This window comes from Leopardus geoffroyi, chromosome C1, assembly GCF_018350155.1.
Source record: "Leopardus geoffroyi isolate Oge1 chromosome C1, O.geoffroyi_Oge1_pat1.0, whole genome shotgun sequence".
NCBI lineage: Eukaryota > Metazoa > Chordata > Mammalia > Carnivora > Felidae > Leopardus > Leopardus geoffroyi.
Window position 1 is genome coordinate 93,718,251 of NC_059328.1, and position 14,545 is coordinate 93,732,795.

The window sequence follows — 14,545 nt, forward strand, 5'->3', positions numbered from 1 at the left end:
CCATGCACCCAGCTAGTCATGAGGCCCACTAAAACCCCTTTAAAAATATTTCCTGTATCTGTCCCCTCTTTCTGGGTTCAGACTCTCACCCCTGTTGTGAGGACCTGGCAAGGGTCTCCTAACGGGCTGACCTCTGATCATTCTCTGATCAGGAAGATGGTACATACTTGGAGAATAGCTAAATACCACAAAGCAGCATGTACGACGTCAGGGGAGGGCTAGGGCTGGGGGCCGTGAGCTGGAGGGAGAGGGCGGGCTTCACAGAAGAGGGACATACAGCCAGGGCCTCCGAGTCTATCCGTCCACACAGACCTCTCTCCAGATATCTAGCTTTGCCCACCCCTACGGCACCTGCTCGCCCTCAACTGCCCCTAGAGGAGCCCATACTGTTCAAGTTTGCGCTTATCATCTCCCTGCCCGTAGACTGCCCCTCTCAGTCACAGTCTCCACCCCGGCTTTATTAGAAACCTGGGGGAGGGGCGCCTGGGTGGCGCAGTCGGTTAAGCGTCCGACTTCAGCCAGGTCACGATCTCGCGGTCCGGGAGTTCGAGCCCCGCGTCGGGCTCTGGGCTGATGGCTCAGAGCCTGGAGCCTGTTTCAGATTCTGTGTCTCCCTCTCTCGCTGCCCCTCCCCCGTTCATTCTCTGTCTCTCTCTGTCCCAAAAATAAATAAACGTTGAAAAAAAAAAAAAAATTAAAAAAAAAAAAAAAAAAAGAAACCTGGGAGCCATGCTGGTTCCTCTCCTCCACCCTCCCACCCCCCACTAAGCCATCACCAAGTCCTGTCGGCTGGAAGGAGCTCTGAACACTCCCCCCATGCCTCAGATCCCGAGCTATCAGTTGGTTCCAGCCACCATGCCTCCAGCCCAGACCACCTACATCGCCTCCTGACCGGTGTCCGAGGCCTGCTGCTTGCCCTCATCCCATCTGTGGCCTTCGCTGTAGTGACTCCGGACCATCTAAAGTGCAAGTCTGCTCATTGTGAGCCTCTGCTATAAACCCTACATCGGTTTCTCATGGCTCTCAGGATAATGTCCAAACCGTGCAGAGCCACTGGGTAGCTCTGAACCTCTTCTGCCACTATGCCCCCTGGCACCCTCTAGTCCAGACTTTATGACCAACTTTCAGTTCCTAGAAAGCACCGTCCCTTGCCTTGGGCCTTCCTACTTTTCTCTTCTGCCGGTCCCAACATCCTTGCTGCCCCCTTCTCTCCCTGGTCCCCTTCCCTACCTAACTCCTCCTCACTCTCCAAGAAATCAGCAATGTCGGGGCACCTGGCTGGCACAGTCGGAAGAGCATGTGACTCTTGATCTTGGGGTTGTGAGTTCGAGCTCCACATTGGGTGTAGAGATTACTAAAAAAAAAAAACAAAAACCTTTAAAGAAATCAGCAGTGTCACCTCCTCCAGCAAACCCTCTGTGATCTTCTCAGGGCAAGGCCAAGTACTCCTCCCAGGTGTTTCCTTAGCACCCTGAGCTCACCTCACTACATTACAGGTGCCTGTTTATGTCTCCGTACCCTCCACAAGTCTGGCATGTCTGTGAATGCTTACCTTGTCCAGCTTGTTGGTGATAGAGTCCTCAGCTCTTGGCACATAAAGGTGTTCGACAAATATTTTTTGAATGGATGGATGGATGATGTGAGAGAAGTGGGGTTTAAAGTATGGACACATCTGGGGGCGCCTGGGTGGCTCAGTAGGTTAAGCGTCCGACTTTGGCTCAGGTCATGATCTCATGGTCCATGAGTTCGAGCCCCGCATCAGGCTCTGTGCTGATGGCTCAGAGCCTGGAGCCTGCTTTGGATTCTGTGTCTCCCTCTCTCTCTGTCCCTCCCATGCTCACACACTGTCTCTGTCTCTCTCAAAAATAAGTAAACACTAGAAAAATTTTTTTGAAATAATAAAATAAAGTATGGACACATCTGGAAAGGAAAAGACATTTGGCACAGCAGGGCTGTGCCAAAGACAAAGGTGTGGAGGTGGCCGTGGGCACCGTCACATTCAGGAGTGAATGAGGCCACTTCGATTGGAGCCGAGGGCATGAGGGGAGTGAAGGGTGATAAGGTCAAAAAGGGAGGTTGGGGCCAACCTAAGGCCTTTGGACTTTATTCTAGAGGAAGTGAAGAGCCTCCAAAGATTATAAGCAAGCTTGACCTGGTCAAAGCCATGTTTAAGAACACCAGATTGACTAGAGATCACCCCCATTTTAGGGGGCTCCAGGGAGCCACCATGAGCCCCTCTTTCAGTTGGAAGGCCCCCATCTAGCCGCAGGCCCCTGGCAGCCTTGGGCTGTGGAAGGAAAGTTCTCACACTGATGCTTCCTCCTCCATTAGCAGAGACTGATTGCCCTTCCCGGTGACTCACCCCAGAGGGGTCAGCTCCGAGCAGAAAGTCATTGTTGACAGGAAGAGGGGTCAGACTTTCCCTTCCCCAGCCAGCCTCCTGGGCACCAAAACAGCAACACAGGACAACACAGAGTGGGGAGGGAGGCTGGGAGCACACCATCCCCCAACCCCTGCCACCCGCCCACCCGCTTAGGACCCACCATGCCACATGACAGCCAGCCTGACAGCTCCAGTCGTTGGTGAGTCAGGCAGCCCCAAAAACCCTCTTCCAGCCAGCTGTGGGGGGGGGGGGAGTGAAGGCCAGGAAGGGGAGAGGAGGTGCCCTTCCGGCCCTCCCAGGCTGGTGGGGGGCGGGGGTTGCACCGGCTAGGGCTGGTGCTGAGGCACACCTTCTGAGGGGGACGCCAGAGCCAGTGAGGGCATCAGAGTCGGGGCCAATGTCGGGCAAGGCTTCTTAAGGAAGTGAGCACTGAAGGAAGGGACAGAGGGTTCCGGGCCCGCAGAAGGGTGTAACCTGGAATGGGGGCAGGGACGGGGATGGATGGAAACCCATCCCTCTGACATAGAACCTGGCAAGAGTTAACCTACGATAGCTGTCACCATGGCAGGCTGGCTCAAACTCCCAGAGTTGTTGGAGTTTAGAATGTGTTCTTCTCTACAGAAGAGTGATGTCACGTCGCCCAGTTCCCGGGCTCGGCCGTGCCACAGAATTCTGTGTGAGCCATAACATTTAATAAGAGAAGGCTGCAGTGTCTCTAGTTAACAGTGTTAGGTGGTGCACTTAAAATTTTGTTAAGAGGGCAAATCTCCTGGTACGTGTTCTTACCACAGAAATAAAACAAAGCAAAACAAAACACAAAGGGACACAAAGAAACTTCCGGAAGTGGTGGATGTGTGCACTACCTTAATTGCGGTGATAGTTTCACAGGTATCTGCGTATGTCCAAACTCATCAAATTGTACACATTAACTGTGTACAGTTTTTTTTTGTATAAATTATACCTCAATAAAGATGTTTAAAAAGTGAGAGAGAGAGAGGGGCACCCGGGTGGCTCAGTCAGTTGAGCATCTGACTCTTGATTTTGGCTCAGGTCAAACCTGAGCCCACAGTTCGTGGGTTCATGACTTTGAGCCCTGCATCGCTCTCTGCACTGACAGCATGGAACCTGCTGGGATTCTCTCTCTCTCTCTCTCTCTCTGTCTTTCTCTCAAAATAAAGAATTCAACTTAAAAAAATTTTACAAAGTGTGTGAGAGAGAGAGGAGCTGCAAACTTAGGTGTAAAGGAAAGGAAGAGAGCAGACTTGGAGCAGAGTCCAGAATCCATACGCACATAAACATTTTCTCAACCAACAAAAAGTTAGGGAACCAGGCAACAGAGGGCAGGACTCCCAAGTTTTCTTCCGCTTCCAGGGTCTGCCTCTGGGAGTGGCTCCAGGAAGCTCCCCCCATTCCCTGTGTCTGGAGCTCTAGCGTCCCCTGCGAGGGAGGAAGAAGAACCCCACCCTTCTGCTCACCTGCCAGATGACAGGAAGGGAGACCTCTGGCTGCTGCGAGCCTGGGACCCCGGGGGCTCTGAGTCAGACTGGGGCGGGAGACAAGGGGAGAGGGGAGCAGGGCACTTGGGGTGGGATGTTGAGAAAAGGGGTCTATCCGGGAGAGGGGTTGAGGACCAGCAGGGTGAGGAGACCTGCACCTCCCACAGCCACCGCAGCGCCCCAAGTTGCAGATCAGAAGACACCCGGATTTTCCTTTCTTTCCTGTCCTTTCTCCTCCCTCCCCTCCTCCTGGTCCTCTTCATACTGCGGACCGTGCTGCTGGCTCGAAACTGGGCCAAGGGCAGAAGCGGGAGCCAGAGCTGGTGTGTCCCCAGCCTGGAATTCTCTTCTCCCAGTTGCCATGCAGCGGGCTCCTTGTCACAGGGGTCTCGGCCTAAATGTCATGCGCTCTGGGAGGCCGTCCTCACTACACCTGTAAGGCCACCCTAACATCACTACCACAGCCCCTACCTCGTTCTCATCAGGGCCCTGACCACCATCTAGTGTTCTCTGTTTCTTGTTTCCTCGTTTCTCCCATCGCCGAAGAGAAGGAAGATCAGAATAGTCATGGACGTCGTGGAGGTCAGCCTAGAAGAAAGGGAAGGAGAGGAAAATGGAAATGAAGGAAAGCCAGGGCAGCCAGGAGGCCAGCAGAGCCCTTAGGGCACTGGGCCATTTCTTTGGAGGTTTGGCCTGACTCTGACACCCAGAGCCCCCAAATTCTGTTCCCTGGAGTAAGAGGCACCCCTAAACATGAATACCCATCTGAAGGCCGAGTGTAGAATGTTCTCCACTGAGGACTTGAGGTTCTGGCAGTCTTCTCAAAACTTAAACCTGTGCCCCTGCTCCTTACTGCTTGTCTCCATGAGAACCAAAGATCCAGCAGTCTCTGAGTTAGCACAGTTAAGGATGATTTTAGGTGGGACATACCACTTTTTTTTAGTTCCACCAAATAGGCTCTGGTTTCCAGAAACTCCACCATGTGAGCATGTCTCTAGAAGCTCCATTCTTCTGATGTTGAAATTCGGGTGCAATTCCACCCAGAGGTTAAAGAAGCCAAGAAGTAAATCCTCTAGAATCAGAGGACGCACTGCAGGCTCAGAAATCACAACCCTGCACGTGAGGCCTCCTAGCAGTGCTGGAAGGTTTTCCTTGTTGATGAGAAATGCCAGAAAAAGATGGGTGCAAACCAGAGAGGAGCAGTGAGCCATGCTGAGCAAGTGGGCCTTGTCCAGGCAGGACGGCCTGGTCTGGGCGGAGCACCTCTCGAAAGATGCACTTTGGCTGGGAAGAGCGGGAAAGCACCGCGCTCCCAAACTTCTGGCTTTTGGAGGCTACTTGAAAGTTCACCTAGCACTTCCTTTTATCCAAAGGATACGCACATGCTGATTCGAAGGGGACGTGTACCCCCATGCTCATAGCAGCGCTACTGATAGTAGCCAAATTATGGAAAGAGCCCACATGTCCGTCGACTGATGAACGGATTAAGACGACGTGGTAATATGTATACGATGGAATACTACTTGGCGATGCAAAAGAATGAAATCCTGCCATTCACAACAAGGTGAATGGAACTAGAGGGTATTATGCTACGCGAAACAAAGTCAGTCAAAGGAAGATATCATATGATTTCACTCATACGTGCAATTTGAGAAACACAACGGATGAACATAGGGGCAGGGAAGGGAAAAAAAAGATAAAAATGGAGGAGGAGGCAAACCATAAGAGACTCTTAAATACAGAGAACAAACTGAGGGCTGCTGGAGGTGGGGGGGATGGCCTAAATGGGTGACGGGCATCAAGGAGGGCACGTCTCAGGATGAGCACTGGGTGTCATGTCATATGTAAGAGATGAATCACTGCGTTCTACTCCTAAAGCCAAGACTACACTGTATGTTAACTAATTGAGTTTAAGTTTTAAAAAATTTAACAAGAAATACAATAATAATAATAATAATAATTTGGTCTGAAAAAAAAAATAAAGTTCAATTAGCACGTCCACATTTGTTGTGTACTTGCTCCTGACAACTTAAGTCCCTGAGGGAGGAGTTATTTTACCTCTATCAGAGAGGTTACAGGATTTGCTAAAAGTCACACAGCAAGTGGCACCAGATGACCTCCCTCCCTTTGGATGGGTTCCTTGCTTATCAAGCAACCTCCTGGTGACTCACTGGTGAGCCTGATAAAGGGACAGAGGAGATCTGGGTGGGGACTTCGGTATTTCAATTCAATTTGTCTGGGGAGGTCTCTGCTGCATTCCCAGTACCCTAGACTTGTCCCAGAGCAGGTCCTCTCTAAATATTTGTGGAGAGGGGCGCCTGGGTGGCTCAGTCGGTTAAGCATCCGACTTCAGCTCAGGTCACGATCTCGCGGTCCGTGAGTTCAAGCCCCGCGTCAGGCTCTGAGCTGACGGCTCGGAGCCTGGAGCCTGTTTCCGATTCTGTGTCTCCCTCTCTCTCTGCCCCTCCCCCATTCATGCTCTGTCTCTCTCTGTCCCAAAAATAAATAAACGTTAAAAAAAAAATATTTGTGGAGAGTATTAAAGTGACATGTCCTTGCCCTGGAGGAGTTCCTAGTCTTGGGGAAGGGGTAGAGCAGGTGCACATATGAGGCTGAAATAAACTAGAACGTGACAAAGGGCCCTCAGAAGGATACCCGATGCCATCCGGTTCTGAAAAGGATGAAACCTGGTGGGCTGTAGAAATAGGAATTGTTGGAGGAGGTGGCAGCTTAGAGGGCTTTAAGGAGGGACTTATTTCCACAAGTGGGCATGGGTGCATAGTGACAGTCCTATGGCCCAGCCCCTGCCCACCTTGCCATCAGACCCCCTGTTGCCTACACTCAGCCGCACCAAACCACCCTCCTACTCCCACGCACTTACCGCTCCCAATTGGCTGAAACACCCTTCCCCTCCTTTCTCATCTTCCCTTGGCATGCCACCCCCCCCCCCCCCCGCCTCCATTAGCCATTCTCGACCTCCTCTTCCAGTTGCCCCATGGCAACCTGGGCTTCCGCCTTTAGCACTAACTATGGGACGGGGCAGGGCCCTGGAGCCGGCTTACTTACCTAACTCCCTGTGGATTGTGAACTCCTTGAGAGTGAACTGTATTTTATTTTGGAAATTCCAGCAACTAACCTTGAGGCGGGCCATAGTAAACGCTGAATAAAGATTCATCAAGTCGGGGGCACCTGGCTGGCTCAGTCAAAGGAGTGTGCGACTCCTGATCTCAGGGTTGGGAGTTCGAGTCGCATGTTGGGTGTAGAGATTACTTAAATAAACAAAACTTTAAAACAGTAAAAGATTCATCGAGTGGATGGGTATCCAATTTTTGTGGGGCCTGAAGGTGAATAATGAAAGCCGAGGCTGAAGCAGAAGACTGGGACCAACCTGAGGAAGGCCTGCCATCAGGCAAGGTGGGGGCGGGGGGGGGGGCGGTGAGTGGTACATGGAACCACTGTCCCACTAGGCAAGCAAGGTAGCCCACTGACAGGGTCACCTGCAGGGACCCGAGGGTTTAAGCAGAGAAAAGAGAGACTATGAGAGAGGAAGGCTTGAGGGCTCCTCCAGCATCCTGGTCAGCAGGGCGCGGGAGCATTTGGTGAGCCTGTGCAGCCCCCAGGTCCTGCTCACACCTGGGCTCACTGACAGAGTGAGTTCAAACCCAGCATCTCTGGCCTCCTGCCAGAGCCCTGGCCTTACCCAAGTGCAGAGGGCCTGTGACAAGCATGTGACCCAGCAGCCAGCCCTGGGACAGGCAGCAGTGGGATGGAAGGGAGGAACTCAGCTTAGCATGGAGGGAAGGGGGGATTCTTTTCCAGCTGAGGAATGACCTGGGCTTTTGTGGTCCATTCACTCATTCCTTCACTAATTCGTCCATTCAACACATTTCTGTCGAGCACCTGGTATACGTGGGTTCTGCAGGAGATAAAAAGCTGTCTCTATCCTTAAGAAGCTCGTAGTTTAATTGGAGGAAGGATGAGAAGTATACCCACAAAAGGGAGACACAAACATTGGAGAGACGGAGACCAAAGAGCCACGGGGCCCAGCGGAGGGAGAAAGCATTCCTGTTGAGAGCAATGGGAAGGCGTCCTCAGGAGGGGACGTTTCAGACGCCTCCAGGGACGGGGACCTGGGAGGGGTGAGGTGAGGCAGCAGGCTGGGCAGAAAGGGACCAAGAGCTCCTGGAGGGGCAACCACAGCGGCTTGGTTCTGTCCCCGCTCTCCCAGCAGTGCTCGATAACCATTTGTCTTGTTGAATGAGGCAGTGAACTTCCTCTGACCCTCCTCCTTCCCTCCCCACCTGGACCCACCACTGGTCCCCCGAACTTCTCTCTCAACGACACTTAGTCTCCTGAGCCCCTTTCCTTCTGCTAGACCCACATCTTTGACCTCGAAAGTGAAACATCCCTTCTCCTGACCCCTCAAATCTTTCCTTACGTCCTTGATCTTACCCCTGCCCTCCCCGGGGACCTTGCTCCTTCAGTGCCCTCTGTCTCTCTATCTGGTTAGTTCCTGGGCTCCTTTCCTTTCGCTGATAATAAATGTGATTAAGTCTCTGACACCTCCCCACCCCAGATCCTCTCGCTTCCCGATTAGATGCTGCATTTCCTGAGGATAAGAGTCCATGTAATACAATATGTACCTCTTCATGGGCCCCTCAAAACTAAGAACAACGTCCTTAGCTCCGAAAACATTCATTCTGAATGGATGGATCTGGCCCTGTCACCGTCCAGTTTCCTCAGTGGCTCCTCAAGGTAAAGTCAAAAGTCATGTGTGATCTATAGGCACCTGACGAATGGGGCTGGTCTGCCTCTCTCCCACTGTCTTCTTCTTCCCTGGCTCCAGCCATTACAGAATAACCACACTGCCCAAAGCCTGATGCACTGTTGCCTGCCTTTCCTGACCTTTGTGCATGTCTTTCCTCTCTCTGCAATGTCCCTTCCCCATTTCTGTACCTGATGCTCTTTTGCTCTCAATGCAACTCAAAGGTCTCCTCCGAGAAGCCTTCCTGACTCTCTTCCCACCCACACACCTTCTCCTGACGCTGTCCGGCACTGTGCTCTGTGTAGGAACCCCGTGTTTACAAGCCCAAGAGCTCTCTAAGGGTAGGGACAAGTCTTGTTTCACGATTTTAGCCTTAGTGCCAAGGGCCCGGTGGTTGATAGGTGCTCCATAGGCCGTTGTTAAATGAATGAGTGAATTAATGTCTGGAGAAATGCCAGTGATTTCAGAGGGAGGTGGCAATTTTTCTGGCCCTGGCTCCCACTCGCAGAAAGGGATGAAACTCCCTCAAGATTCAGCGTCCAAGATGACATGAACCCACAATCCAGGATCCCCCAGAACTCAACTCTAAAAAGATCCCTATTTGAAGTTGGCTTAAAAAATCAGGCGTATGGCCCATGATCTTTTATTTTTAACATCCAAGGAAGAACTGGAATACGATTTCTATTGTTGTGTTCTAAAAATATATCGTCCATGGCTTTTTGCTTTCTTCACAATAAAATAGCTTTGGCATGACAGCGTTCTTGCGTAAGCGAAAATATAATTTCATGAAATAGTGTTTCATGTGCTTTAAGGGAAGCAACTATCTGACCTGAGGCGGCTGTGCAGGAAGGGAAGGGGGGCTCCAGACAAGATGGTTCCATCTCCTATGGAGCAGGCCCAGGGCCTGGCGCCGGGAGGTTTGAATTTTCCAGATTCTCAAGGGATGTCAGCACCAGAGTCCAGGACCAGTCATCATCCTCAATCAATCAGCAAATATTTATTGAGTGATTACAGCATGGGGAGCTGCAGCTGAGTGCAATGCAAGACGTGTGTGAGCCTGGGTTACTTTTTGTGGTGAGTTCCTCCGGCCATATCATCACCACTACTCCTATGACTAATTGTAAGTAACACTGAGTGCAGCCCTTATCCCTGCAGCAAGCATCTGCTTTTATCTTCTGCTGACTTTTCACTAGCTCCCTAAGGCAGGTAGCTTTATTTCTACTTAAGAGATGAGGAAACTGAGGCTCAAAAGAAGTTTCTGCGTTATCCCAGATGTCACAGCCGGAAAGTAGCAGATCGGGGATCTGAATGTGGATTCTCTGGTTTCAAACCCAAAGTCCTTGGTAATGACAGCCAACATCTGCATGAGTCTTCCTAGGGTGCAGAGTATTTTCCAGGACATGTCTAATTGGATCCTATCACCATATCACGTGAGGTCACAATGATTATAATGCCCATTTTATAGATAAGGAAACAGAGGCTCGGTTTGGGGGGGGGGTGGTTCTAGCAAGTTTCGAAAAGTCCCGATTGGTAAATTACATATCTAGGACTTGAGCTGAAGCCAAATCCTGTGTTTCTTCTGCTATACCGGATGGAGGCCCGGATCGTCTAGTTTGGGCCCTGCCCAGCTTCTAGCACAGCACTAGAATTCTAGGAAAAGTGTCTAATTCTGGGAAGAGAATTCTCACCTAACAGCCCCGAAGAGCCTACGTGCCACACTGTGGCCCAGACTGGACTCTGCTCCCAATGCCTGTACCTGGGAGGAGAGAAAGCGAGGGCCTCCAGGCCTGGCGGCTGGGCTCCTCCGGCAGCCCAGGCGCCCAGCTGGGAGCAGGAATGTGAGCGAGGGGGAGGGAGCTGTGTCGGGCTGCTGGCTTTCCAATGAATGGACCATTGGTGGTTGCGGTTATGTGGGCCAATTGTGGTTAGGAGAGGGGAGAGGCTCCCAAGCAACACTGCATTCCTGCTCCTCTCAGAAACTCCCAGTGCTCAGGACCCAGCGGCGGCAGCACAGGCCCGTCCATCCTTCTGGGCTCCAAGGTTAAGCCTGTGCCCTGCGCCCTCCTGGCCTCCAGAGCAGGGCTCTCGCTACCACCACAGGGTCCAGAGGGACGTTCACAGCAGGGAAGGGGCTTTCCTGAGGTGGAAGCAGCCTTGACCTCATGCCTCCCTACCCTACCCACCCCCCCTTTCCCTTGTTTCCTGGCCAGGGCACTGCTAAGGAGGCATTAGCACAGCCACTCTGGAGTCCTCTTTTAATTGAGTAGCGCTCATGCCCTCTCAGCCTAAGGAATTCTATCCCCTGTAGAGCACCCACTATAGTCCAGGCAATGTTCTAAGCATTCTACACATAATAACAACTTTATAGAAGCCCTATGAGGAAGAGGCCATTATTATCCCCATGTTACAGATGAGGAAACTGAGGCACAGGAGGGTTAAGTAGTTGATGCAGGGTCATAGAGCTTGAGGAAGAGGCAGAGCTGAGGTTTCAATCCAGGTGGCATGACTACAGAGCTAATCTTGTGCTCGCCATCCTCCGCTTCTCCGCCCATGATGGCTACCCTGACTCTTCCTACTTCCTGGGGAGAAGTGCACGGCACCAGCCAACAGGAAGATTTGCCACCCAGCTGGAGGGTGTAGGGCTGGGCTGGGCCCCTGGCCTGGAGTCCAGGGCAGCTACAGAGATAAGCCCTGCAGGCTGGAGCGGGACTCACTCATGCCTCTCCTCTCCTCACACAGGGCAACCCTGGAAAGGCTTTCCCTCCCCACTCACACCCCTGTGTTGGGCTCCCCACTCACGCCCCTACGCTGGGCTGCCCCATCCCGCCCAGCCTGGCCCTCATGTGAGGAGGGCTCCTCTTAGATGTCCCAGTTCGCATCACGCGAACCAACGCAAGGAATCGCCTTCAGTAACACAAAGTGGAAGACAGGGGTCTGTGGCCAGGGGTATCGGGGACCTGAACTCTTCCAACCCTCAGGCTCTTCTCTCTCCAGGTCTCTGACTCCCTTCGGTGACCTCCAGCAGCCAAGCCACTCTGGCCCTTGGGGCACCTTGGACCTTTCCCCATTGTCACTCGTCCTGGCTCGTGCTGGACTGTCCCTGGCAGTCTGTGCGTAGAGGGCATGTAATTCAGCTGGCCTGGATGAGTACAGGATCCAGCATGCAACAAGCACTCAACAATGAAAATGCTTATGGCGTTAATAGATGAATACGGATGGCGTAGGTTTTTACTTCCTGTTTCCAGGTAATGCTCTGCCTCATTTGCTCTGAAGTCACACAGGACCACAGATAAGAAGTGGGCCTGTTTGCTGCTTGGACACGAGCCGACCATCTTCCTTGTGATTCTCTTTTTCCAATGAAGGTTAGAACAAAATTTCATTCTAGAAGTTTCCTCAGTTAAAGTGCTGTGATGCTAGAGGGTAGGGAGGACACTTGGGAAGCTGAAACTCACTACGGACAAGTCGCTTTCTTATTTCTAGGTTACACTGATCAGCTCTGAGGAGTTCATGATAGCAATCTGAGAGGGCTCCCCCTGCCCACATCCAGGAGATAGTGCCCAGCCTGGTAGATGCAGGAAGCAGAGGGCAGAGCGGGGGCCCGATACAGACAGCTTTCCGGCAGTGCCTGCTCTCCAGGGGCGAGACTCCTGGTGGCATGGCCATGAAACCAGCACAGGTGTCTCCTCAGCTTCAGGGACGAGGGAGACAGCTGGCTCTCCCCCAGCCAGGAGAAGATGCGGCCTGTATATCCACCTGGGTATTTTTCCACAGTATCTAAGTTGGCTCTTGTTAGTTTATCAAATACAAGGTCTTCACAGCAGCCCCGAGAAGCTGGCTGGCTGGGAGCTACCGTTCCCATTTAATTGATGAGAAGTCCAGTCAAGGATCGATCCATTATGGCCGCTCTACCACCTTTCACGCTCTCACCCCACTTTCTTAAAAAGAAGGTAGACATGTTTGAAAGGTCAGCCTGCAGCGCAAAAGACCTATGTGGGGCAGGATGGGAGATGGGATATCTAGCATCCCTAACCTGGCCAGCCAGTGTGTCCTTACACACTCTGGCCCTAAGCAACACCTTGTCAGGAGGCATGGGGCAGGAAAACAGTGTTCCCTCTACAGCCCCAAGCTCCCCAGGCTGCTGCTCTCCCCCTTCCAGTCCACTTCCTAAGAACCATGGGACCACTTTGATGGAAGAAAGAGAGACAGAGAAGGAGGGAAGGAGGGAGGAAGGAAGGAAGGTAGAAAGAGAGAAAAGGAGAAAGAAAGAGGGAGGAAAAAGAAAGAAGGAAGGAAGGAGGAAGGGAAGGAGAGAGGGAGGGGGAGAAAGAGAGGGAAAGAAGAAAGACCGAGCAAGCCAGCCCTTTGTGATAAAAGTCAACTCCCTGGAAAAGGTCTCAAGGGGATGTTGCCTGTCAAATAATTTCAAAGAAATGACATTTCGACAACAAGCAAATGAGGCTTTCCTCCCACTTCCTGCCGTCCATCTCCATTTCTCCCTTTTCAATCGCTCTCCTCCCACCCTTGGTTCATTCCTCTGGCAAACAGGGTCCCTCCTGTACTCCCTTCTGCCCTCCTCCAGGGTCAGCTGAGTGTTGCCTTCTTGATGATGCTGCATTAGGAAATCATTGAAACCCAAATCTTGGATTGTTCCAAATCCCTCCATGCCTCCGCAGTGACCCAGCTCCGGACGTGACTCCACCGGAAGCCAGTGCGGAGAACAGCAGTAAATCTGACCAGGGAACAGCACACGGGCCCCAGAGCTCTTTCGCGTCAGGCCTCACTCCTGAAGCCCCCACCCCAGCCTGCACCAATTCGTGCATTACTCTGGAGGAGGTGGCTTTGCCCATCTGGGCCTTCATTTGCGCATCTGAGGCAATGTGGGCCGGAAACGCTCCTCGTCCTGTGGTTCCAAGCCCCGCTGCCGGTGGATGGCCACACACGGGCCTTCATTGGTGTGAACGGCTAGGACGCTGTGCGCACATGGACATCATGCTGTTGGATTGGCCCTGAGACGCAGCCAGGACATGCCCGCCAAGGTCTCCCAGCAAGACAGGCAGGGAGAGGGGGCAGGAGTATCCACGCAGTGCAGGAAAGAGCACTGGAGATAGTGAGCCCATCAGGCACACCACAGGGGCTTCCAGCCTCGATTTCCCTGTGTCTGGTGGTAAAGCACATCTGAAGTCAAGCAGATTCACAGCCTTTCCTTTTAAGGTAACAGACATGAGACAGCTGCAGGGTCCCGCTGTGGAGTCATGGTCATCCAGGGCCTTGTTCATCCCTCTGCAGCTCCGTGCAGACAGTTTCCCAGCATCCCACAGCCCCATTCCAAAGTGTTCTTTCATAGCTAAGCACTTGCTCTGTGCTGTCTGCTGCCCTAGAGACCTCCATATGTCGCCCATTTGACCTCACAACCATTCCTTGGGGAAAGGGCTTACTATGATCATTGCACAAACGAGGAAAGAAGGGCTCAGAAGAATTAAGGGCTTTGTCTCAAGCTACACAGCAAATGAGTGGCAGGGCTGGGACTCAAATCTGGCTCTGAGACTCCTGTGCCACTGCTGTGTCATTGCTTAAGGCCCATGTGAGTAGATAAACAATAATAATAACAGTAACTACAGCAATGGCCCTTACTACCTTCGGGCCCCAGGCTAAACACTTAATGGGCACCATCCCATCCCATCCCCGCCATTCCCGTAAGAAAGGTAAATTAATGTCTAAGTGGTAGAGTCAGGGTTCAAGCCTGGATGTGTAAACGATTTCAGCTGAGGGAGAATGAGGACCCAAGCTTTGTGCCAACAGAGAGGAAGGCTGCCTTCCAGAGGCAGAGCTAGGTTCTGAAGGCAGCCTCAGTGAGCTTGAGGCAGGGTTGGGGTGATGCAGGACGGAGCAGGTGAAATTTTA